This window comes from Notothenia rossii (assembly GCF_949606895.1).
Source record: "Notothenia rossii genome assembly, chromosome: 12".
Classification (NCBI taxonomy): domain Eukaryota; kingdom Metazoa; phylum Chordata; class Actinopteri; order Perciformes; family Nototheniidae; genus Notothenia; species Notothenia rossii.
The window spans coordinates 8,378,332-8,403,351 of record NC_136911.1 but is presented as its reverse complement, the minus strand read 5'-3'; the positions used below and the strand labels follow the sequence as shown (position 1 = coordinate 8,403,351).

The 25,020-nt window shown below is 41.7% G+C and overlaps 1 protein-coding gene across 1 annotated transcript in view; it reads right to left on the bottom strand.

The window, feature by feature from the left end:
• nrp1a (neuropilin 1a) overlaps positions 1–25,020 on the bottom strand; it is a 185,233-nt gene that overhangs the window by 90,300 nt on the left and 69,913 nt on the right. The window contains exon 2 of the mRNA XM_079662070.1: positions 14,621–14,748. The gene's annotated coding sequence lies outside the window, so the exon portion shown is untranslated. The remainder of the gene's footprint in view (positions 1–14,620; positions 14,749–25,020) is intronic.

The following is a 25,020-nucleotide window of genomic DNA, read 5'->3' as shown; positions in this document are numbered from 1 at the left end:
GCTGCTTCGACCGGGAGATGTCTTTCAGCCCAACATTGATTGACAGAGGAAGGATTGATGAGGCGTTCTACACGAGCTTGTCTGCCCTGGCGACACATCTATTCCTCTTCAACTGTTTGCTCTGAACAGACAAGACAAAAATGACTAGTTGCCTGGTAGCGCGTTCCCCCGACATTCCTCTTTGTTTCGAACATGCAAAGTGACAATCTGTCTAAGCGCACATCACTTATTCTGAACATCCTTGTTTTTTTCTGCACGAGCCAAACGACTAGCTCCCAGTTGTGTATGTGGTCTGGATTCTTCAGTGTGTTGGCTCTTTGATGTCCCGTGGCTCAGTTCTGGGCAGGAGATGACTCACTGTTGGCGAAAAGGGAGGTGAGGAGATAGGAGCTGGATCTGTGAAGCTGGTCCGAAGGCCTCAGCGGAGGGCTGTTTCTTGCATGTAGGAAAGTGGGCGGGTGTGATGTGTGACTGGCACCTGCTCTGGAGGCACCAGATGGCTAGGCTGCGGCCCCTGCCAGTGGGGTGAGGGGACCTCGTGTCACTCTATGCATCTGCAGCCGTGTCAGGATCCTGGCAGAACCGTGATGTTCGCCCAGCCGTCGCCACTCAGCAGCCTGCAGTCATGAGGATGAAAACTCAAGTTGGGCAAGGGATGAGACGAAATGCAGCCACACACCTGATGCTGTGTTGACGTGCAGGGAATCAGTGGCAGTCATCCAAATAGGATTTGAGAGTATGGATAGGAGTACAGCGAGATCGGCAATGGCATCTGGGCAGCATAGGTGAAGTAAAAGTTAGAGCTCATCAAAAAGTTCAGAGTAATTATAAGCTCAGCAAGGTGCCAAAGAAGTTGCTCATTCAGCTCCATGGAGCACGACTCTCTACTAAGTTTTAGAATAGCTTAGTGAAAATCCTCAAGGTCATTTTCAGTTTTGCGAATGTCTTTGGGTTCTTTTAGTATAACAATGTTTATGTGGCATGCTGTATAACAACACTGAAATCTGACAGAAAGGTCTTGTATGGCTTATCAACCCCTACTGATCAACCATCCACCCCGGGTCCATCCTCAGGGATGAGCCATCAAGCAGAGCTGAGCAGAACGTCAATATGAAGGTGATGCTCTCTCCGAGGACTTCTGCTGTGATAGAAGCGGCATCATCTACCAACGGAATGTGTATCGAGTCAGACAAGCCTGCGAGTTACTTCTCTCTTTGTTGTGTGGCCTTTTCCACCCACCACCGAGTCCCACAGGCGACTGGCTGGCTGAGACTAACCATTTCAAAGACAGCCCCACTGATCAATATTTGAGCAGCTCGGCGCTGCCTGAGCTTCCCATCTATGTCATGGGGGTCCCCATTCCTCTCGCTGGGACAAGTGCCAGGACATGGCGGGCTGTTTGAGGCTCGCTTACCGAGGTGATACTAGCAGCTAGAGCATCCCCTTGATCCATTAAAGATGAACTGGGGAATTTGCTGGAAACTTGTACGTGTGTAATTGAAAGAAACACAAGGTAAATACATTGGTGCATGAAGGATCAACACATATATATGCTGAACATGTGCCAAACAACACAAATTCCATCTTAGCACATCATTAAAAGATGTCTGAACACAATTGCAGGTGAGCCACCCAGGAGCCACCACAGGAAGAGGTGGAACAATGAAAGAAAGGGACATTTCTTTCATGGTTTAAGGCTAGAAATCTACAGCTGTAAAGCAGAGCCTAGCACTTAAGAAGAGGCGTGTGTTTGCATGCTTGTGTGTTTGAAAGCTCCCCACCTACGCAAAACACTCACAATTACAAAAATTATCCAGCAAAGCTATCATTGGAGCGGAAGATGGAAGGAGTTTCTGCCTTTGATCTCTGTGGAGTTAAAAATAACTTTTCTTCAAAACCAAATGTCGACCAGCAGAAAGAAGTTTTTGACTAGTTTCCAAATACTTTGACGCAACACCAGAGGCCACAAAAACAAATGAAAAAATGTTCCCCGAGGGTTCATGCTTCGTTTACTTCATCATTTGAAAGGTGCTGGCATTTTTCACATTCTTCTAATTCACTAAGTATAGCCCAGACATGCATTTCTTTTTTAATTTATACAGTAAATCAGTTTTTTGCATCATATCAAATCAAGCAATACTTTGATCAGTGTCTAATTACATGAGGAAGATAGAGGAGAATTGTGTTGCCTGATAAGTACTTTGGAATACATTATCAGTTGCATGTATGCAGAGTGCTGATTTATTTTGTTGCTCTTGTAATGCTCTGTTAATTAGAAGAGGGGAGGGATGTTTAATTAATGCTGGGGGGGGGGGGGGGGGGATTAAGGACATGGGGGGGCAACGGCTTTCAACTTGTCAATTAGAAACATGGACGTAAAACAACACGTGCCAGATAACTGACAGATACACCGGCTGAACACAAACAAGATGCAAACAAGGCACTGCAGTTTGCAATAGCTGCTACAGGCAACCAATCAGGTTGAGAGGGCGGCTTCTTTTCATAAATAAAAAACATTATTTTGGAAGAATGTCTCACAGCTCCTGTATCTATATTCTCTATGTGTACAGGTATGGGGAACAGAAATGATTATAGATTTGAATCTTTGCTTTGTAAAGTCCTAGTCTGTTGTCTTTTCCCTCAACCTTCTGACATGAAACTGTATATTTATTTCATTCACTGTTTCCTTGGCAACTCTCTCCGAGAGACCAGCGAGGTTTCGGCAGGAGACAAAGTGCGGCAGTGGAGTCATTATTTACTGCAGGGTTCAAGCTCTGATATTCATTGACATGCTTTACAGCGTCACCCCCTTTCTCTAATGTCTATTTCCACCCCTCATCAGGACATACATAATATATAATATAGTCTCCATGGCAATGCTGTTGGTTGGGTTATTTTGAAATATCGCAATTATCTATTATGAATAAAAAGAAAATTCCTTGATTCTTTGTTGTTTATGACAGGTAGCAATGTGTGGTAACACGTACAAGTAACACATTTAATAGGGCTCTGAAACGGAAAGAGCTAGTTGAGGTTAATTTCCAAATATGTACTTTAAGGCTAATTAGAATAGTTATTCTATGTGCTAATCACTGTTTGTTGGTTCAACGTCCTCACAATGAGGCAAGGCAGGCTGCACGGCCACCTTTTAGTGGGTGATAAATCTAAATTTGAAACGTGTGAAATTCAATAAGCCGGGGTCTTAATTACCGCCCATGTTCACTTTCTCCATTCATCCATGACTATAAACTGTGTGAGTGCTGTGAGAGGCTGTAGCACGCATGGAGAAACAAATGGAGTTCACCTTGTCCTGAAGCCCATACATCATCAGCTGTCAAAACAACGGTAATGTTTGCCTGCTTCATTATTAAACTATTTATGAAATGTAAATACTGCAAGACAATTGTCAACAAATTAGTGGATAAGTGTTGATGTATTTTAAGCATTTAGTTTAGTATTTTAGGGGGTGTTTATCCCCCAAAAATAAATCAGTTCTTTTTGACCCTATTCATCAAAAAGTCCAGCCCAACAGCTCCCGGGTGTCGGGCAGCCCCTGCATGTCTATAGGTCCTGCTAGTGCATGTGTGTGTGTATTTCAGATCTATGTGTGTTGTTAGGAGGAGTAGTTAGTCTATGTTTCACATGCTGTTTTTACACTTTCCAATAAAGCAATTCTGTTCATGTTTTTCCTAATCCATCTATCTTATCATGTTTTACATAAAAGTATGTGTAAAACAATAAAGAAGAAATAAGCCTGCATTTCTATTGAAGTGAATTCCTAATGGAACAACATGGCTGCAATTCCCCATTTCATCATGAGAATAACTCCAGCCAGCACATAAAGAAATGAGACCAAGTTTGGTGTGGAGAAACGTAACTGACCTAGCCCTGACCTCAACCCTTTCTAAAACCTTTGATATGAACTGGAACTGGAGGCCAGCCTTATCATTCAACATCAGCGTGTAGCCTTAGTAAAACCTTTATGGCTGAATAGGAGCAAATCTCTGCAGCAAGGTTTCAAAATAAAAATAAACATGTTCCCAGAAGAATGACAGACGATATAAAGATTTGTTCTCTAGTACAGTTTATTAGAATGTGTCTTTAAAGGTCACCTATTATGCAAAATCCACTTTTTCATGTCTTCCATACATAAACACGTGTCCCTTCTGTGTAAAGAGATTCTGAAAGTCTCAGGAAAAAAGATTCGCTCACTTTATGTCCTGATCTATTTATATATATATATCACCTGAATCTCCTCCTAGAGCACTTTTGTGTTCTTTTAAACCAAATATCTCTCAGACGGGCGTGGGGGAGTGGCTCCTTATTTTCATCTAAAGTAACAGACAGAGAATCAGCACTTTTGAAACAGAGCTGAAACAGAGGGGATTATGGGTAATGCTACAATGATCTGTTTGGTATTTGGAGCCAAACACTTCAGAGACATCTTTTGTATATATCTGAGACCTATAATATAATGATGAAAAACCGTACAATAGGGGACCTTTAAATGCTTAATTTAAAGGTGATATTAATATAAAGGAAATACTGCATTTTTCTACAAGGAATGTGTACACTGTTTTCTGATGTCAGTTATTCACTGACTCAATTGAGCTTGAAACTTGTGATTTTAGCAATAAAGCGTTCCTGTCAGGCCCTGCAGCATCTCCGCCTGCTCTTTGTCTTCGTACGGATTCATTAATGACCATTTTCCAAGCAGCCCTTTTCTCCACAAATGGAACACCTTGAAACAAAGAGTTGTGCCTGTCAAAGCAATGTGATTCAAAACACCCACCAAGCCTCGACAGACACCCAGGTGTTATTGGAGCCCTTCTCCTTGACTGACCTTCCGGATTGCCTCACACCAAACAAGTCTTTGTCTCTGAAATGGCAGCAATTAGTGACTGGAGCCAAGCGGAGGGGTTATTTTGAACGTGCGCGGGGGCAACCAGAGCGAGGAGGGAGTGAATGGGCGAGAGTGGAGACCTGAGCGATCCACAGGGGCCCGGAGCGGGAGGCAGGGAGAGGGAGAGCCAGAAGGTCAGGGATAATTAGAAGCCTTTGTGGCCCTCACAAGAGGCTCAGGAGGAAGCCCACAGATGGGCCCTCAGCTCCCAGACACCTTGGAAAGGGTGATAGACACACACTTACACACACTCAAACACCTGAGGGATGCTGTAGGGAACACAGACAAAGAAGTGACAGTGGACACAGGTGTATTTGGAGGAAGGTTCAACCGACAGGAACTATTAAAAATAATTAAATGTTTTGCCTATAGTTCTATTTTCTATAATTGTTAATGATTATGACACAAGATATTTGAGCTTTTTGCCAAGGGGAGGCTCTGAAATCGCTATCACTTTCTCATTCACATCACATCATTCTTATATGTCACACAGTCGCGCTGGCTGAATTAACTTCTTGGCTGTGGAATGTGCCGCCACCAGTGCTTGACTTTTAACTTCAAATGTCAATTATGTCAACCGGGTCCACATCTGCCCTTAAGCCTTCCTTTCTCTGTGACCTGGTGAAAAATCAATTAAAGTAACCGTGACTTGCCGGGCCTCAGGTATAGAACATGCGCAACAGCCGTGATACTGGCAATTAATGGCCTGACATTTCTATCCGGGCTCTAATGCAAATTCACTGCCGGAGTGTTTAACAGTGAGATTTCAGAGGGTCTGAAATGTTGTTGTCTGCAGGCGGAGTAAGTAGCAGTATATGCATAGACAGTGTTGACTGGAATGACATTCATATCCTTGAACTAGTAATACCCATCAGTTAAGGCCTTGACAAGCACTCCAGTCGGCCTCACAAGGGTGTCTGGGAGCTAACCTGCTGATATAAGCGCTTCTGTCGCCGCTAGTTGTCTGACAGTCAGGTACCATCTCCATTAGAGGTGTTGATGGCAGACCTTACCGTCACTGTCATCTGATTAATGTAAAAAGCACTCGCTATCGCCTCACATGTCTGCCTGCCTTTCAACTGACATTTATTGTATCCCTTTCCAGTATGCATCCTTGTTTACTGGCAAATTATTTTTGCTGAGGGGGCATTCATTTCTGAAAAAGTGCAACGTGGACCATACAAATTCCCTTACTGCTTTTATATTCTTTGGCTGTTGTTGCCATAACATCTTTCAGTGTTTTGGAGTCAGTGTTGTGGGTGATGTAAATGGCAAAGAAATGTATTATGACAGAGGGTCAACATTGGGCTGCAGCGCTGCCAAGGCAGTGGGAAGAAATGATTTCTGATTTATATTTCGCCACTTGTCAACTGAGAAATGTAAAACTCAACAGACAAGAGGATTGAAAGTTCCCCCCTGCAACGATACTGTGTTTTGCTTCACTGCTATTTAAATAACATGAAACATTTAAACGAACGCTGAACCAGGACTAAGTTGTTGTCTCGTCTAAGCGGGTCACCTGTGGTAAATCTTTGCATGATAGATTGTGTGTCATTACTTAATTTTGTTTAATCTGAATCTTAGTGTCTAGCATGCTAATACAGTGTCATGCATGGCATGTAAATATCAGCTAAATGTCACATTCATTAGAGGATGTGGAGCCGTCTGGATGTGGGACAGCCCTTCTTTCTGTCTTTGTGGATGTGGATGAGTGAACATGCTACTGCCTGGAGGCCACGGGCGGGGGGAGGTGAGGGGGAGACGGGGATACCCAATCTGTGTTCGTCCTTAGAGACCTTAGCCCTCTGTATGTTTCCATGCAGTAATGTAGAAATGTGTGTGCTGGCATCAAAACCATAATGCCGACAGCCTTTTCCTCCTTTTTCCTCCACAGCCTTGTATTGCTAATGAACAATGACTTGATTGTTGACTGCGGTGTGAAATGTCAGCTGTCTGTTTGTCTGAATGTGACATGCCATTTTGACAGGAGCTGTTTTTCTCCATCTTTCGAAGGCCATCTCCATTTGTTTTTGTGAAGATGTTTATACTGTATGTGGCAGCTCTTTCTCAGCGGGGACCATTAAGAAATCTCATAGATCATCCCCATTTCTCATGCTGTGCTTCTGACATGCACAGCATTTGGCCCAATTATTGCTGTTTCCATTGTAATGATGGATTGCATATGTGCATATTCATTTTCTTCAAATGCCCTTTGCACAGTGGAGGGAGAACATTCTAATTGTACATCACTAAATCCGTCCACTTTATGTAAGCTGAATAAAATATATGAGCCATCAATAAATCTGACCTTCCTGTAGTCTGGTAAATTGCAAAACTTAGGTTGGGCTTGGTTCAATACTTTGAACTTTTTGATTATTGATAGCAGTACATAGAAGGTCAACCAGATGGCCAACACCTTCCTACTTCCTGATGACATCATCATCCATCCCGGGGTCCTCTAAGCTCTCTCCAGTGAGGAAGAAGCTCCCTGTGGTGATGTGTTGATTCTGACTGTCAGAGCTGCAGCTTTGGCCTTTTCCCCTCCAGGCACACTGTGCGGCAAAGTAAGGAGTGTGTCTGTTTGGCAATTACCACGAGGCTGTGGTGTAGATGTGGGTGCTGCACTGATAATTAGCTAGATAGCATGCTAATGGTGGGCCACGCCATCTGTCCAATGGGATGGGGCACAGAAAAGGTCTCACAGATGAAGCTTAATATTCAAACAGAGCAATAAAAAGACCAAAAGTCAAACACTAAACAAATAATAATTACTATAAGTCAAGTATGAGAAAAATCCCCAAGCTTTTATGAACTGGAGAACTATTATTAAAACAAAATATATTGCGAAAATATGTTTTATTAATAAATCACCGGTCTAGCCCTTAAATGTGCAAACAAATTCAAAATTGTAAACGTCATTCTTTGCCATCCCTAGCCATACAATCATCCAAATAAATATCCCCCAAACTTTTTTCATAATGCCACCTTTCTTTCTCTTTTAAGTAATCCAACTGACATGCATGATGAAGCCCTACCCCTAAAAGTAGTTTAGATTATGCAATATCCTGTTTCCAAACACAATACATCGAGCATTGGTACCAGTTAAGGGACCTTTTTCCTTACATGCCATTTCCTTCCTAACATGACCCAGTCCTGATCTTATTTCCTGTGATGTAGTGTATACAGCTGGTATCCAGTGTTTCTTCATCAGAACTTGCAAGCACACAACTACCACCAGTGATTTGAGAGGAAAGGCTGAGTGCCGGTGCTGTACCGAGAGTGGCACATCCAACAATTCAGGCACCTGCTGTTCAGGTTGCCGGGTGACTGACCACTGCCTGAGCATGTCAGTTTGAGGTAACAAAATAATTACAGCTGCCGGTTTGGCTCGACCTGGGTGTTCTGATCCGCATCATGGGAAGCCATTAGCAGGTATATAATATAAAATGGCACATGTATGAAAGCCCTCCATAACTATACCATGGGCTGGTAAGAGACAGCTAATGGGGGTGGCAAGTACAAGGAGTAATGTTTGACAAAAGTAAGCACTTGAAAGGTTGATGCTACATGTTGTAGCACTTTTAATAGAAGAAGAGCAACAATGTCCTTAAAAGGGTCATACAATCAAATCTTTAAAAGTATCCTTTCCTTTTCTAAATACTGTTTTTTTTACTGTGCAACTTTTGTCCTATACAGGCCTCCATACTGTGACTGTTGATTGTGATTGATGGGAACTTCTGTTGACATGAAAGCAATTGAGCAGACAGCCTGAAGCAGAGGGAAATGCTGGCACTGTGCAGGAAGAGGTAGAAGAAAATGCCAACCTCACATAAGCCACTGTGTCAACAAAAACTTAAACCAATTTTGTAAATAATTTGAGGCATGGAAGATGGACTGGAGATAGGGAGCACAGAGTGGCGCCGTTGTCCCCTGTAAGCCCAGCAATCAGTTTGACAGAGTATTTTAACATAATTAAGACAGATTTGTTTGTGGTAACAAGGTATCTCAATGAGTGGCTCTCTTTGAAACACATTCTGTGAGCATATTTATTTTTGGCTTCATATAAATGGAACCAAGTTTCTGCAATCATACCATACACACAGTATGTTTGGGTTACACGTCAATGGCAGCACTTTCTCCACTTGTAGATTGCCTCTTTAAGCACATAAGGCAGTTTATCGATTGTGTATATTGAGGCCGGTCGCGGGCCAGCCATTAGTGAATACAGGCTCAAGCAGAACATGAGGAGATGGGTGGGTGAGCGCTAGCTACTGGTTTTTTAATAATAAACCAGTGGGCTTTCATTTTTAACCATTCTTGGAGGGGCGTTGTTGATTTATTCCATTCTTCAGCTAGAAATATTGATAGGCTTCACGCTCCTTGTTGTGGAAAATCAATGAAAGGAGTCATGAATAAAGAGAGATGGAAAAAGAGAAGAAAGGATGGATAGAAGGATGAAAAAGAGGGGTTTGGGTTTATTTAGAAACACACGCTGGACAATGTTATAACTCAAGGTAAGAAAACTGGAGCTGTGATGAAAAGACAAAAGAATAGAAAAAAAATATGATATCAAAGATAAAAAATGGAAAGGAATTGGAAGAAAAAAGGGTATAAAGAAAGAGCAACGATGAAAAAGAACTGTCAAAAATGAAGAAAGAAAGGTCCAAAGAAAGAGAGACAACGTTAAAGAGAGCAAGGGAGAAACAGGAGAGAGAGGGAAAAAGGAATAGTCAGAAAGGTACAGTAGAGTAGAGAGAAAAAAAAAGCTAAAAGAGGAGAGAGAAAAGAAAAGGAAGGAATTGAAATATGGAATATACAACAAAGGCACTTGAAAACATCACTGGGGAGTAGGAAACACAAAGAGTGCTGCCCGATTATTTGAGTGACCCCTCAGGCTCCACAGAAGGGGGTCCATTTCATGTTGTTTTTCCTCACAGACAGAGCTCCACAGCTCTGATGACCCAACCAGCCGAGTCCCGGGACCGAGGAGGCCTTCAGAGCAACGACAGGCCACGCCAGAGCTAATTACCCCTCGGAGACATGAGGAGAATCACTCAGCTGTATCTCTCACACACACATACACACAGCAAAGATTAATCCAATTCCCCCTCGTCTCTGGTGACAGAGACTTTTTAATGAATCAAGAGAGGTTTTTAAAGCATCTTGCGTCGCTCACTCTTCCTACTTAATTTCCTTTTTAGAGTAAAATCTCCATTTCGTCCCTGGGTCAATCAATAACAAAAGCTTATTTGGATTGACCCAAGTGGTTTCAGTGCGAGTGTTCTGATTCAAACATTTCGATGCACAGACACATTTCATCATCTCATCTGTATGCACGCTATGCCGATGTTTGTCTGAATTGATATCTGCAAGAGAACCGAGGCGATCAATGCAGTCACTGGTAATGGCACCTGCTCATACTTGGCAGAATAATTGGTCTGACAATTTTCCTCTCTAATTTGTTGAACACTCCTTCCGACTGAGAGACAACATACGTTAGCCTTGACAAGTGTTGCATTGTCAGACGCAGCTCGAATAAGAGCATATCCACATTATTGATGCAGACTACTGCAGCTGTCAGTGGCCCTAATGTTTTAGAACAACAGTTGTGGTAATAAAAAGTTACAAAAAACACTTACAAAAAGTCGCAGTCATCCCAAACACTACCTTGAAATTGTGTAGCATTCAATGCTAACAGAAAGCTGAAGCCTGAGTTTATGCTTTGAACAATCTGATAAAAGATTCAGAAGTTAAAATAAATTAACTTTTGAGCATTAAGGTCCATTTTGGATGTATTCAGAAATTATAGTGCAGTATTGAAGTTCTACATTTGCATGATGTTTGCAAACATGGCATTTCCTGCATTTCAAAAGCAACCAAAACTAAAATGGGCATGTTGAAATACCTCCTTATTTATAATAAAATACATTACATTTGCTTTGCATTATTTTGGGCTTCCAAAAACTAACGGTGAACCATATGCATCGAATTGAAGTTATTTTGATAAATGATATTTTTTGTTAACAATCCCAAAATCCAATAAATCACATTTAGGTAGATGCATAAATGATGATTATGTGACACTGTGTCAGTGATAACACAAAATGATGAAGACTCATCAGTTTCTAAATCCCTCTTTACTGCTCCGATAGATTCAATGATTGAGTATCTTGATTTATTGTAAATGAGGGAATGGGGGAGCTTGTTAATTCAAGTCATTTTTTGTTTATTCATTTGACATTAGTTTTTTGTGGAATTGCTTAAACAGTGATACTTAGGTTGAACCCCTGACCCATTTAATTAAAAGAATTATGGTTCAATACTAAGTAGAAATCCCCCCATGTGGACAAGACGGGTTGCCAGTGACAACATTGTTGGTGCAACATTAGAAAGTTACGGGCCCCAAGGGGGTGTGCCTGAATGATGAGCACCGTGTGTGTCATCATCATGCTTTCTCCCAAGGCTCCCCTGGGTGTCCTTCCCCAAAGGCAACACTCTCCCTGATGAGCCAGCACCACAACAATAACTAGCTAGCAGCCGGTTGTGACAGTAAAGGCTTTTATGTGGCAATGTGTTAATTGTGTAAGCCTGCCTATCTTTCAGACAGTGTTGACTTTTCACATTACGTTTTTTTTTCTCCATATTCCCTGTTGCGCAGGCTATCACTATTCATCTGTCATTTCAGAATGCTGGAAATGTCAATGACATGCAGCAGCTGGAGTGAAGACTTCACAAACTGTGGCATATTAGAGCTCCAAACTGGCACAACATGGCACACAGCAGAAATGTAACCTCATATCTACTCTGAGCCAGAAACAAATAAATGTGGATGTGTATGCAGGGGGGGGGGGACTCTGATATACTTTGATTTTCCTGTTCTGCAACCCCCACAACCTTTCCTCTCAGCTCTATTTTCTCCAAAAGTCACTTTTAAACAATGTCATTAAAGTGGCAAATAACACCTGAGTGTTCAATCATGCCATGCACAAGCCGTGTGTGTGTGTGTGTGTGTGTGTGTGTGTGTGTGTGTGTGTGTGTGTGTGTGTGTGTGTGTGTGTGTGTGTGTGTGTGTGTGTGTGTGTGTGTGTGTGTGTGTGTGTGTGTGTGTGTGTGTGTGTGTGTGTGTGTGTGTGTGTGTGTGTGTGTGTGTGTGTGTGTGTGTGTACCAGCTACTTTCCAGAGCCCCAATGGGCCATCTATCTGTGGCCGCCACACCACGGGAGATAATGTGCCTCCGTTTCCTCCCCAGCTGCCCCACCAGGACCACAGAGGTGTGAATGAATTCCTGCCTTTATTTCATTTAACACTCAGGTCCTCTGTGGCGTAGGAAAAATAAAGAAAGATGACAAAAGGTGGGAGTGATACTTTCTTTCCATTGCCAATCCCGAAATGGCGATCGCGCGATAAATGGCTAACCGTGCAATACCCCTGACAACAGGGGGGATTTCAAATGCAACTAAACATGGCTGCATCTCAACACTTTTTTTCATTTTTCTTTTATTTGAACCGGGACAATGCACATTGATGAACACTTTAAACAAATAATGCTTCAAATGTAAATATGCCGGATTTTAACTTTGAGCTAGTTTCCATCCGTAGTCCCGTCACATACAACATTTAAGAACATGACATTTATATACATAGCAACAATAAATAAATGATATGCAGGAAGAGCAAGAGCAGCATAGCCTACTGTATACAAGTATTTACCACATGCAGTGCAATGTAGCAGCTACGACATATAAAGTGCAGGAGAAGATAAAAGATCTACATAAAGTGCAAGAGGAGATATGCCTGTTTTAAAGTGCATTTAGCGGTGATTGCACGTCTGTTTGTTTCTCAACCATTCTCTGAGTTGACCTTTAAAACTATTGAGAGTGAGACAATCCCGTATCTCAGTTGGGAGGCTATTCCACAATGAGCTGCCTTTAATGGAGAGGACATTTTGTCCAAAAGTGGTCCGTGGCCTTCACAGTCTGCTCTGGTTTCTGACCTAGTGCAGTGTCCAGTGTGTTTTTTGTGGATGAATTTCCCTAAGGGAGGGAGGGGGGGCCAGTCCATGTAAACATTTATAAAAAAAACACATACTTTTAAAAGACTTAAAATTGTCAAAACTCAAGAAATTGTGTTTTTCAAGGATGGTACAGTGGTGGTATGAATGTGGCTTTCTGTTAAACACCTTGATAGCTCTCTTGTACAGCTGCTCTATGGGTCTTAGGTTTGTGGCAAAGGCAAACGACCAGTTTGTCAAACAGTATTCAATGTGGGATAGAGTCATACAGTGGAGGTATGACTTTGCAGCATTGATAGTTAAGAAGGGTCTAATTGTTTAACATTTTGCAAGTTGAATATAATGGTATTGTATACTTTCTTAATATGTTTCTTAAAAGTCAAGTTCGAGTCCAATATGACTCCAAGATACTTGAACTGGGAGACTAGTTCTATTTCTGCTCCGTTTAAAAACACACTTCCCTTTTGTCCTCCCAGTCTCTATGGATGTGTAACTTAACACCACCATATTTCAATATTCCTCGAATGAGGCAAAGCCTGCAGTGAGAAACACTTCATTTTACATTTAGCCTTTTTTAATAACATACCTGAGAGTTCGAAGCGCGAAATCTTAATTGGAAAACAAAAATATGATGTGGGTGCACATTTAGGGGCTAATGAGACCCTTGTATACCAGGGAGCGTGAAAGGCTTTGGAGAGGTCAATCCCTGCCCCCCGATGCCCTCCCAACACCTGCGTGTGGCGCCTTCTTCTGCAATTACACCCCTTGCCCAGTCATTTCTCTTCCGGCACTTTGATTGCATCTGCTGCCCAAGACAAACAGCAATAAAGCCGAGGTAACCATGGATACAAGAGGGCCACATCTCTTTTTTTTTCTTCCCTGCCAATGCTATTGAAACATCTCTCTTTTGATTTTAAGTGGTAGAAGTCTCTTATTTCTCCCTGGCTCCTCAAGGTTATGAATGATGTGTTGCAAGGAAACAACGCTGCAATCAGGCGCCAAGGTGATGTTGGAGAAGTTAAAGGACAACTGGGATTTTTATCCTTGATTTTACATTTATTGCAACAGAATGTGTTGTCGTGACAGGAAGAAGAGTTAAAAGACACGTTTCATTCCACCGCCATGATTGACTGAACGTCTAATCTCTTGATGGAGCTAATGAACACATCAGCTAATTAGAAACACAGGGTCGTGTGCTTTTACATGCACACACACATTCACACCTCAAGGCTCCCAAACACAGCCATCTATCTGTCAGCCTGTCTTCCTCTTCCTCCTCCCCCTTTGGTTGTAGAGTCTGCAGACCTAGACTAAGTGAACTAAATGTTCTCTTGTTGCTATTGTCCTCCTCCCTCACAGTAATCGTCACAATGGCAAGTTGTAAAGTGAATAGGGCCTTACTGGGCTGAATCCCATTTCTAAAAAGATAATTTGATTTTTGTCAGACACCTTACACCAGCAGAGGAAAGGTGACAGAAAAGAAAAAAAGAGGGACTCGTGGGAGCAAGGAGAAGAGTAGGAAGTGAGGGAACAAAAGTATGAGCATGGGAATAAAAAGATAAAAATATAAAAAAGGTGAGCAAAGCCAGGAGATGGGGATAGGGAAAAAAGGTAGTTCACAGCCGGACAGCGTGAGAGAAGGAGTCTATGGTTGTCCCTGAGAAAGGAACATGACAGTTGCTTTAATAGATTCTCCTCACACCTACCTTAAGCTGACCGGCCTGTGGGAGAAAGCCTCTTCTCTAATGACAGGCGAGAATGCAGAGGAGGAGGCCTTCAGAGGCTTATCTTATGCCGAGATCGCATCTTCATCGTGTCCTCTGGCACCAGGGAGCTACGGCGACAATAGATATTTCCGTTACACACTCGCTTGTCATTTGTCTCTGAAGCAATCAATCAAAAAACCTGACAGCGCGCTAAGGCAGTGACACTTTTATGGTAATTGCAGAGGGGCCAGTGGGAACAATTCCCCTTTCCTTCAAGTATAATGTCCTGTGCTATTATTCCCTAACAAAGTAAAAGGCGTTATTAAGTGAGCTGTAATCCAAAAGGCTACAATGAACTGGAGTGTTAGCTTTGTCCCCCACCCCACTCTTCTGTTTGTACTGTAGCCTGGAGAGTTGGAACAGCAAGAGATTTCATTATCCTATTGTATCGCCAGTGCGGCTAGCAACGAGAGTCACCAGGCAACAAGGCCCCACGCTCCCTGTTCTGAGTCTTGTTCTAACGATTCAAAGTGTTGGCTTCCCACTTTCACAGCAACAGTTGTTTATGTAGACATGCACAAACACACACACTCTTCCAAATCCCTCTTTTCAGTCACTAAATCAGCCCTAATCCTTTTGGGGCTGACCAAAGTCCTCCAAACAAACATAATGGACGATAATCAGCTCTGAGGCACTCAGTGTATTAGCTTGTTTTGTTAAACTCAGATGACCAAACACAATAATACTGTTTTCTTAATAAAAGAGCAGGTTATTAATCAGATGGTCTGCAGTCCCTGGGTGCCATATAAGCCCCCCCCCCCCATTCCACTGTGTGTGTGTTTTGGGTTGGTTGAGACATAATCGCAAACAGGCTGAGTGATGAGTAGTGCTTAATCACAACAGTGATACACATCAGCTGAATACCACTACAAGAGCCACTTGTTCTGTGAGATTGCAATTGAGGCATTTTAATAGTTTTTACAAGAGATTGCCTTGGAGTTTTTCCAAATCATTTCTGTGTCTATATGTAAACTTATCCAAGGAGCACCTTAAATCAGACAAGGAAGACCACAGAAGGACATTTAATGTTAGGCATCCTTATGCAAGGACTACACTAAAGCAAATGTGTATTTCGGTGGTTGGAGTAACATTGTGGAATTCTCAACAGAAGGATCTAAAGAATTGTGTATGTATTTTTCAGTTAAAGAAATTGCATAAATTAAGAAAAATGGGACTATATGAAGCAGAATGTGAATAAATGTACTCTGGTCCTGCATTGGTAAATATTTTTGTTGTCTTTGATGTGATGTCTGTTCTTTAATTGCAGGTCCCATTGTTATTGTTATTGTTGTTGTTATTATTATTATTATTATTATTATTATTATTATTATTATTATTATTATTATGCGCGGCTTTCCACCTTCTTCTCCAGTAGGACTCAGATGAGGGTGTTGCACTTTTCCTTTTCCTTATACATGTGATATGTTGGTGTTGTTGTTTTTTATTGGTTTGTTTCCGTTAACCGTTAAGCGGGAAATAAGTATTTTTTGTGTTTCTCTTAGTACCCTAAGATACTGTTATGTTTGGCTGTGAATAAGTTTGGCTGTGAATAAGAAAATATGAAGGACAGACCATCTATTTCTATTTTTTTTTTAGAAAGGGGCAGGTAATGTAAGATTTTTTTCTTCTACCTGCTCCTTTTCGCTCAATGGTGTGCTTGTAGAGACATGTTTTGTAGGCAATTATTGTACATTGGGTTTTGCGTACCATGAAAGGAACAAATAAAAAATGAAATGAAACAAACTCTACTTAAGTTCAGGAAGTGCTCTTACAGAAATATTTCCATTAAGTTAAGCTTACTTTGCCATGTCTGCTCATGTCTGCCATGACTGTATGCTTCTTGCCCTGTTTGAGCTATATTGTTGTAACCCACAGATATGATAGTCAATGGTCTCCATGTCCTTCCTGTTAATTATTTTCTATAGTCCCGCTCTTTGTCCTTGGGGGCATTTGCAAACAGTGGAGCCCAAAGGCAGAACCCCATACGAGTGCAGGCCAAACAATAAAGGGTTCATCCGATTCAGCCAGGCATGTGGCCCTGCCTTTCCGAATTGAGATGGTAACAGCACCTGGTATCTCTCGTGCCTCCATTACGCGCTGCCAAGATTGGAGAAGATTGCTCTGCCAGAACAATAATATGGACATCCACCATGAGCGTCCATCAGCCCAACACCCAATCGTCTCTCTCTTTCAACTACTTTCCCAATTCAATCTGTGTGTGTGTGTATGTGTGTGTGTGTGTGTGTGTGTGTGTGTGCGTGTGTGTGTGTGTGTGTGCGTGTGTGTGTGTGTGTGTGTGTGTGTGTGTGTGTGTGTGTGTGTGTGTGTGTGTGTGTGTGTGTGTGTGTGTGTGTGTGTGTGTGTGTGTGTGTGTGTGTGTGTGTGTGTGTGTGTGTGTGTGTGTGTGTGTGTGTTCATGGATTCTCCCTCCTCCCAGTCTTTCTTTATGGAATAAGTCATCACAGGTCTTTATCTCTGTTGTACTCTCTGTCTCTCTCCTACAGTATTGGCTTTTCTTATCGTCTCTGAACCAACTGCTTGCCCCCCTCCCCCCTATTCCCTACCCCTTTCTCGCCCTGAAAGTCCCAACAAACCCCCATCTTCCTTGGCTTTCATTGTGGAGGTTTTGAGAATCTCCCCTACTGTATATCCTATGGTCCTGTGTAAGATGTCTAGGAAATCATGTATAAGTTAGCACAGGATTGAACCTATTGCAGCACCCCCATAGCGCTGGGTGCCTTATGACTCAGTCACATCGGCATGGTGGAACATTCATCGCAGCTTCATCGCTATCAGTCCTATGTTCAGGCTTCATTTTCACCCCACGTTCTCCAGATAGTGCCACGAGCTACAGGCCAACACACCCTCTGACCCTCTATCCCTGACGTCCATGCCTTGAAGACCACCAACACACCCATCCACCCATCCACCGGCACTTCCCCCATGTTTATCTGTCAAACCCTGGAGAAGATGTTGCTGGGCAGATTGTTTGGCGAGCTGCAAGGCATGACCAGAGCCTGTTTGGTTTGCTGTGCAGCCACCGAGGTGTAATGCAGGGTGACACTCACGCATGGGAAGAGGATGTGAGGTTGTATCACTCGGCTCTGCATGGGAATCAGCTAAAGGATTGCATTATGCACTGCTCATTGTAGTGTATCTTTTTTTGTTGTGGCAGTATATCGTTTTTCATATTTCATGGCAAGAGAAAAAGTAAGTGCTGAAACATAACTCATTCATAAAGGGATATATTGTGTACCCATGTATACATAAATCAATGTGACATATGCAGAGACTAGATATTTAACCTGTAAATATGAAACCTTTATTGCTAATGCATCTCCATGTACAGTGGTAAGCTGTCCACCGCATTAGGTCATTATATTAACAGTAAAATGCAGTGGAGGCGATAATGTGGTGCAAATTACAGCACACTTGATTTCCTACACTGGCACTAATGGCCGTGAGTACAGTCTTTTCATTGCACAGTAAAGTTTAATAGCATTATTAAATGGAGCGAAATACTGTATATCACCTCACGCGTGTGATGTAAGATTGTATCTATTTGCATAGGCAAAGCAAACCATGTGTTTTATGGATTATTGGCATGCCAAGGGGATAATCAACAGGTTTGACAATGAAACAAGAGATCCTGCATTGTATCACTGATAGCTTCAATGCTAGCAGTTACTTATCAGAACACACAAAGGGCAGGAAACACTGTCCAGGGGAAGAGATACTAATTGGGAAATGGAAAATCCAGACAGGCTTATCAAGAACAGATCAATACTGAAGAAGCTTGTGTTGTTTAAAGTAATAATTCAATCTTCTATGAAACCTTCATAAAAACACACTGGTTTTGTTGCAAAGCAATGCCCCCTGCTTTAATCCGAGGATCAGAGAATTCTGCAGTCCCGAAAAGGTATTGAGCTGAATCTTTTAAAAGGCCAGAGATTGAGAGATTTCATCAACTAAAAGGACAGTGCGAGTTCCTCTAGAAAATAGGAACGGCACCATGACTCAAAGGAAGACTCAACGCCTCAGAAGAGACACAAAGGTTCAGAGACAGTTCACTCACGGACACCCAATAATCAATGTGCTTTAGCTTGACAGCATCAGATGAGTTTCTGGGGCACTGCACATAAGGCCCACCCGGTCAATAAAAACAGCTCTACTTGGTCCACACAACTTCTGTCAAAGGTCAATAAACTAAGAACAGTACATCAAAGGTTTTATTTTGGTTGACTGATTGATAATCTTGTGAGAGTGCATCCTGTTTTAGCAATCATTTAGGTAAATGCTCTGTCTCAAGAGTGCTGCTTTATTGCAGGAATTCACTCTAAAACAAAAGCTATTCCTTATAAAGTGCATTTGTAATCAAGCTGTCAAGATGCCCTTTATTTGTTTCATCATTGCACAAAATGGATATTGGGAAGCAATTTGCATCTTCCCATTTTTGTTGGATGTTTTCTAATGTTGTTCTCAAAGGAGTTAGTGAGGAGAGCGCAGAAAGTCAATGCAGCACTACCACAACTTGTCAGTATAAATGTAGTTTAATGTCATTGGATTGAGATTCTTTGGAAATGGGAAGGTAAATAAGTAGTCCGTGTTTTGCATTTTATTGTCCAAAAAGTAGTGCGTCATTTCAAAACATTCTGCTGACCTCGTCCCAGCATTCATACACAGGAAGCTCAGCACACAATCGCAACAATGTTACAGTGGAACTGACAATGGTATCCTGAAGGCTCTACTGCAAGTAAGAGACATTCCTTTATGTATTTTTACACCCACGCAGAATATTTCACACAAACATTGCAGAGATTACTTCTGTATGTTTTCATACAGTTGACCTTGACTTCAAAAAGCATCTTGTGTGTGCTGACGGTGCTGCCTGTCAGTGAGTGACTTGACTGTTGAGTTGTGTTTTTACAGGCTTCGCAGATGTACATGCTCAGCAGCCGAGAGACTTAAAGACAAGAGAGAGGGGGTGGTATTGAAGGGAGGGTGTGGGTGAGTTACCTATCATTTGATGCTGCCTCTCTTGCATAATCCCACTCTCTCAAATGGAGGGAAACTGCTGATGAAGCCAGTGAGCAGAACAATTGGAGACAGAAAGAGACAGGGAGAGAAAGGGGAAGAGCAGAGACTGCCCTCTTCTTTGGTATATCAATGCAAAATCCTGACAAGGCAAGCCTCTCCTTGTTCACCAAGTTTGTGTTTTCCAGGCTGGCATTTTGACAGCGTCAGCATTCTGATGAAAGACTGTGATGCCCTAAAGCTCTGTTTGAATCCTTCAAGAAACAGTCAGCAATTGTCTCTTTTGTTAATATGCAACTTCTGCTATGCACCTGTAGGGAAACTCATAAATAATCATTCTTTTAAGGCAGATATGCTGCTTGTTCACCTCTAGTTTTAAAGCATAAAAGGGACACTTTTAAATCAAAAACGTTTTGGATTTGACAAGAAAACTAGTATGCCTGTAATGTTCCATTAAATTCATTACTCCTTAGCTTTCCTCTCTGTATACTTCTAGTGCTTCACTTCATCCTCAGGGATGCATGAGCTCCAGAATCCTTTGGATCAGGTACAGAATCATCCTGGATGGAATTAGCATTTCAAACCTGCACAACTTCAAAACTGCTCCCCCTGGTCTGAATGTATTGAAACAGCCTCTGCTGGGGCTTTCAGTATGTGTAGCATGAAAGCATTTTCTATTTGCAAATTACTTCTGTGGAAATGGGTGCTGACCAGCTGGTACCTTATGTTTATCATGGCCTTGGCTCGTTCCGAAATGAACAGCAGGAAACTCTGGCAAGTGTGCTGTTTTACATTACCAAACAACAATAGGGAGCCAACATTCTTCTCTGTTCACATTCTAGCTGCCATTAAGATGGAGGACCATATGAATCAACAACAAAAAATAAATAAATAAGCCATATTTAGATTACTTTTGTGTCTTTGCACTGCAGGCTAAAGAACATTTCCTAGCTAAAGGTCATCACGCACTGCTCAACTGACCTATACTTCTACTGTAACACAAAACCAACATGTTCCCTTTAATACTTGATCTGTTGACAAAATAGAGCCAAATATATCACTATTTAAATGTTACTTTTTATGGGATAGTATCATGGCTAAGTCACCTAACTCACGAATTGTCTACAGGTGCTTTAAAACAAAACTTTCACTGGTGGGAACACTTGTTCATGCAGCAGCAGCAGAAAAGTTGTGGCATTAGCATGAACTAGACAGCTCAAAATCTAGCTTTCCAATAGCTGTGATGGCAATACCTGACCAAAATTAGGGCTCATAGAACATTCTAACAGAAACACAGTCCTGTAACTAAACTCCACTTAGATTCAGTCACAAGATGCAGTTACAAGCTGTAAGACAAAGACATGGCTTTGGTTCCACAACAGAACTACAAAATGTACAGCAACTCCACGCCTATGGAAAAGAAAGAACAACTATGTATACTTTGGATTCTGACAAAGTTAAGCAACACATCTATTCAAGTACAACCCTGTCGTCCCTTCAAACTATTATTGATCATCAATACAATGATTCTACAACCCCTAAATAACTATTCCTCTGTTTACAAAGCACTTTCTCACTGGTAGACACCCCTTCTTAAAGCTGAATCTGCTAAATCTGACTGTGCTAATCACTGCATTAAATATGCTGTCAGAAACATCCGCTGTCTCCCTAATGATATGATTGAACAAACTAGGACAGAGAATGCTGCCGCTTGGCTATTTAGAAGTTAGGCAAGCAGCCCATGAAATCAAACTTTTGCGTACTCACCAGTCTGGAAACACTTGGCGAGAGATTTACGTATATTGAAGGATAAGACAGTGCCCTGATAAGCAATGCTGGCATTTGTTTGAACATTTGCCCATTGCCTCCCTATTGTGGAATGAAACACTGGGTTGGAAGCGACCAAAGCCACGTACAGAGAACAGTCCCCCACCTGTTCCCTTCAATGAATACATGCATTTTTTCAAAAGAATGCAAATCAAAGTGATTGTCTCCAAATAAAATGATCTTATCAAAGGATAAAGCCAATGAGGTAGCTGAAGGGAACTGGGAGAAATTGTTGTTTGTGTTTCTTCCTCATGAAAAACCCAGAATAAACGGAATGATTGCGCTGGAAGATCAGCCCCTTCCTCTTGTATATTCTGTCAGATGAAAGACTCGTACCTGTTTTATCACAAACACACACACAATTGGCTCTCTACCTTCACAGTCCAAGTGTATATCAAACACTCCTCTGCTTTACTGCAATTTCTTTTACATGATTTCTGTCCCTCTTTTCCATTTTCCTTTCTTCTGTATGGCGGGGAAACGAAAACAGAGGTGGTACCTGGTGATTGAATTGTTCTTTATTCATGCCGTCTTCCTGTGTAAATATGGAACCGTCAAGTATAAACTGAGTGCCGCAGCTGGTCGTCACAGAGAGCTGTGGGAAAACACTGGGAAACACACAATCCAACACTCATTCCTGTCACATTGTCCTGCCATTCAAACCCACACACCTCCTCTAAACAGCACTAAACAGGAACTCAAAATAAAAGAACAAAAATCCCCCAGCTTTCAACCTGTTGACTTTAACACGTTCGTATTTGTGTGTTTTTCATGTTATAGACTGATTCAAATATAAATCTAGGTTAAATGCTGAAAGAAGTAATCAGCAATGCATATGTTAATTACAGATATGAAGATAGCAAACAGTTCCTTCATAATGACCTCCCTTGGGCTCCTGCATGGTTATCCAGCAGTGTGCTAATGGGGTTACTCCCAGTCCTCTGTGGATTTCCTACCACCATCTATGGAAGCACATAAGCATTACCAGAGTAAACACTGAGCTTTTACATATTCATCATTACAAACATGCCCTAAAAATAGTATTATTAAAATGCAGAGATGAAAGTTTTAGGAGCCTTGAACATCAGAGAGTTTATAAAAAGACAAAAGAGGAGTCTAGCAGAAGGAAACAAAGAAAGTGGGCGGAGCTTATACTTCCAGTTATGGTAAGTTGTCTGTTGTATTTTATATTATTAATAGGCAATGCTATTTTTGTGCAACCACCACCCTTCCTCATTAACTGTTAGAAATGGAACAGTGTAATGGAAACTACGGCTGGTCCATACACGTCGTAACTTTAGCAAATTAATATTGATATTGTTTTTTTCCTGCAGCTAAAAATGTTTTACGTTTTTACTTCATCATAAGTCGTGCGGGTTTGAAAGACGGAAAGGTACAATAAAGTCATTCTTCATTCTAATATGTTTTTTGTTTGTTTCACCTTCATTTATTGGGTGTCCATTTTGGTTTCAGAATAAATGGGCCCTCGCTCAAATGGACAGTGCACCTAGTCAATGAAATAATTTCCATTATTGGCTGGATTCAACTACAACTACTGTGTTGTAAATGAGCTATCAAATGTTACACAATGATATCCATTAATCTGAAGAAACAGAATAAAACTTAGTAGAAATATCTCTTTACAGTGTATCTAACGGCTGCCCTGAATAACATATTGGAGGTCATCCCTATCTGTGAGTTCAGCACTATGTGTGGCTTCTTTTGATTTGCTGCACAGTCACCTCTTTAGGACATTCAGATGCCTACATGTTTACTCCCCTGCCCCTCTTGCATTAACCCAGACCTCTGTGCTCTTCCCTTTGTTCCCTCTACATGGAGAAAGCTATCTTGACAGTAGGAGATAAGCATCGACCAGACGCTCCGAAAACACAAGAGCTAAGCGAGCGAGAGACTTTTTGCAGAACACACTCTTCCCTTGCAGCCATGTCTTGTTTGTACACTGGGGAGGTGGAAGGATCTCATGTTTCAGCAGCTCTTGTCGCGTAGCCTCACTGCTACACCGTCTGCTGCTGTCAGTCCTGTATACCCAGTTGTTAAGAACAGCATGCATTGTGCAGTTGGACTGCTTTTCATCCTTCAGGTGGAGGTTTGTGCTGCTATAACAAGGGGAAGAGAGGAATAAATCCGAGCTACACAGTGAGGTGAAGGATCTGCTTCTCTTGGCTTCTTTTTAACCTGATTCCTTTTCACAGGGCTGCTTCTCTCTCTCATCCTCTTAACTGATGTAACATGACTCCTACTTGATGTCTATCATGATCCTCATTACACCTCTGTTGTCCGTTCCCAGAACCACACAAGAGATCCTCTCTCTCAGGTGGTCCTATATTCCCTCCTTCTGCCCTTTCATTATTTTTTAACCATCTTCATTTTTAACAAGAAGGTTATTCTTATACATTAGAGAGGCAGCTCTGAATTAAGAAAGGTCAAGATTTTAAGTTTTGTAGCATGGAAGTAGATTTAGCCTAGCTGGGTTGTAATGACATTTGTGTCGCAAGATGGTGTTGGGAAGGAATAAAGGAAGTCTCAAGTTATAAAGGAGTAGATAATATAGTTCAGAAGACAAAAGGGAGATAAGTATATCAAATGAACTTTAAAGGAAGTACTGCCACTTGATGTAAAAGTACAGTCGTTGTGTGTGATGCACAAACACAACAGCAGTGAATGGTTAAGATGCTAGAATCAACAGGCTTGTAAATTAAAGAAATAAGTTAAATTCACTCAATTCTTCATCAATGCTACAGAAAAACGTCAACATTCAGACAACTTAGTCTTTAAGATGTTCATCAAACTCTGCTAATTTGATGGCATTGTTTTTGCAATTGAAGGCGTGCTCTCCACAGCAATCAAAGTCCTCTCTCAGAAGTTTGAATGGTTTGTGATGATGATTAGTTGACCATGTTGTGAAGACGAGGAGTGGATGCAGATGTGGCTAATTCCAATGGCGCGTTGAATGCTGATTGTGTGGCGCAAAGTGCTAGCAGCTAATCAATACAGTTAGCATTGCTAGCCCTGGTTTCTGCAGCTGGGAGCTCGGCACCTGTGTCTGCAGCCCTGCACTAATTTCAGCTTGATTATCACGGCTCATGTTTTTTCCATGGATTCTAAACAATTTCCAGTTTGAGGACGTGGGCGCTGTTTAATTAAAGTATACAGCAGTGTATCGTACAAAGCAGGGACAATTACTCAAGGGGGGGGGGATGCTTACAAATATAGATTTTGGCAAAAGTCAGAAGAAGTGTATTGGGAAAAGTCAACTTGCTGAAATAAGTGCTGTATATGCAACACTATTTTTGAGAGTACAATCATGAGGTTGTTATCTTGTCATTTTGAAATATGTCCTCTGAAACAGTTAAAATGACCTTGTTATAGATACCCAAGGCCATAACATGTTCTACTCATATTTATGCAATGTTGTGTTTACCATTGATGGTATTGTTATCAACTCAACCGTGTTTCAT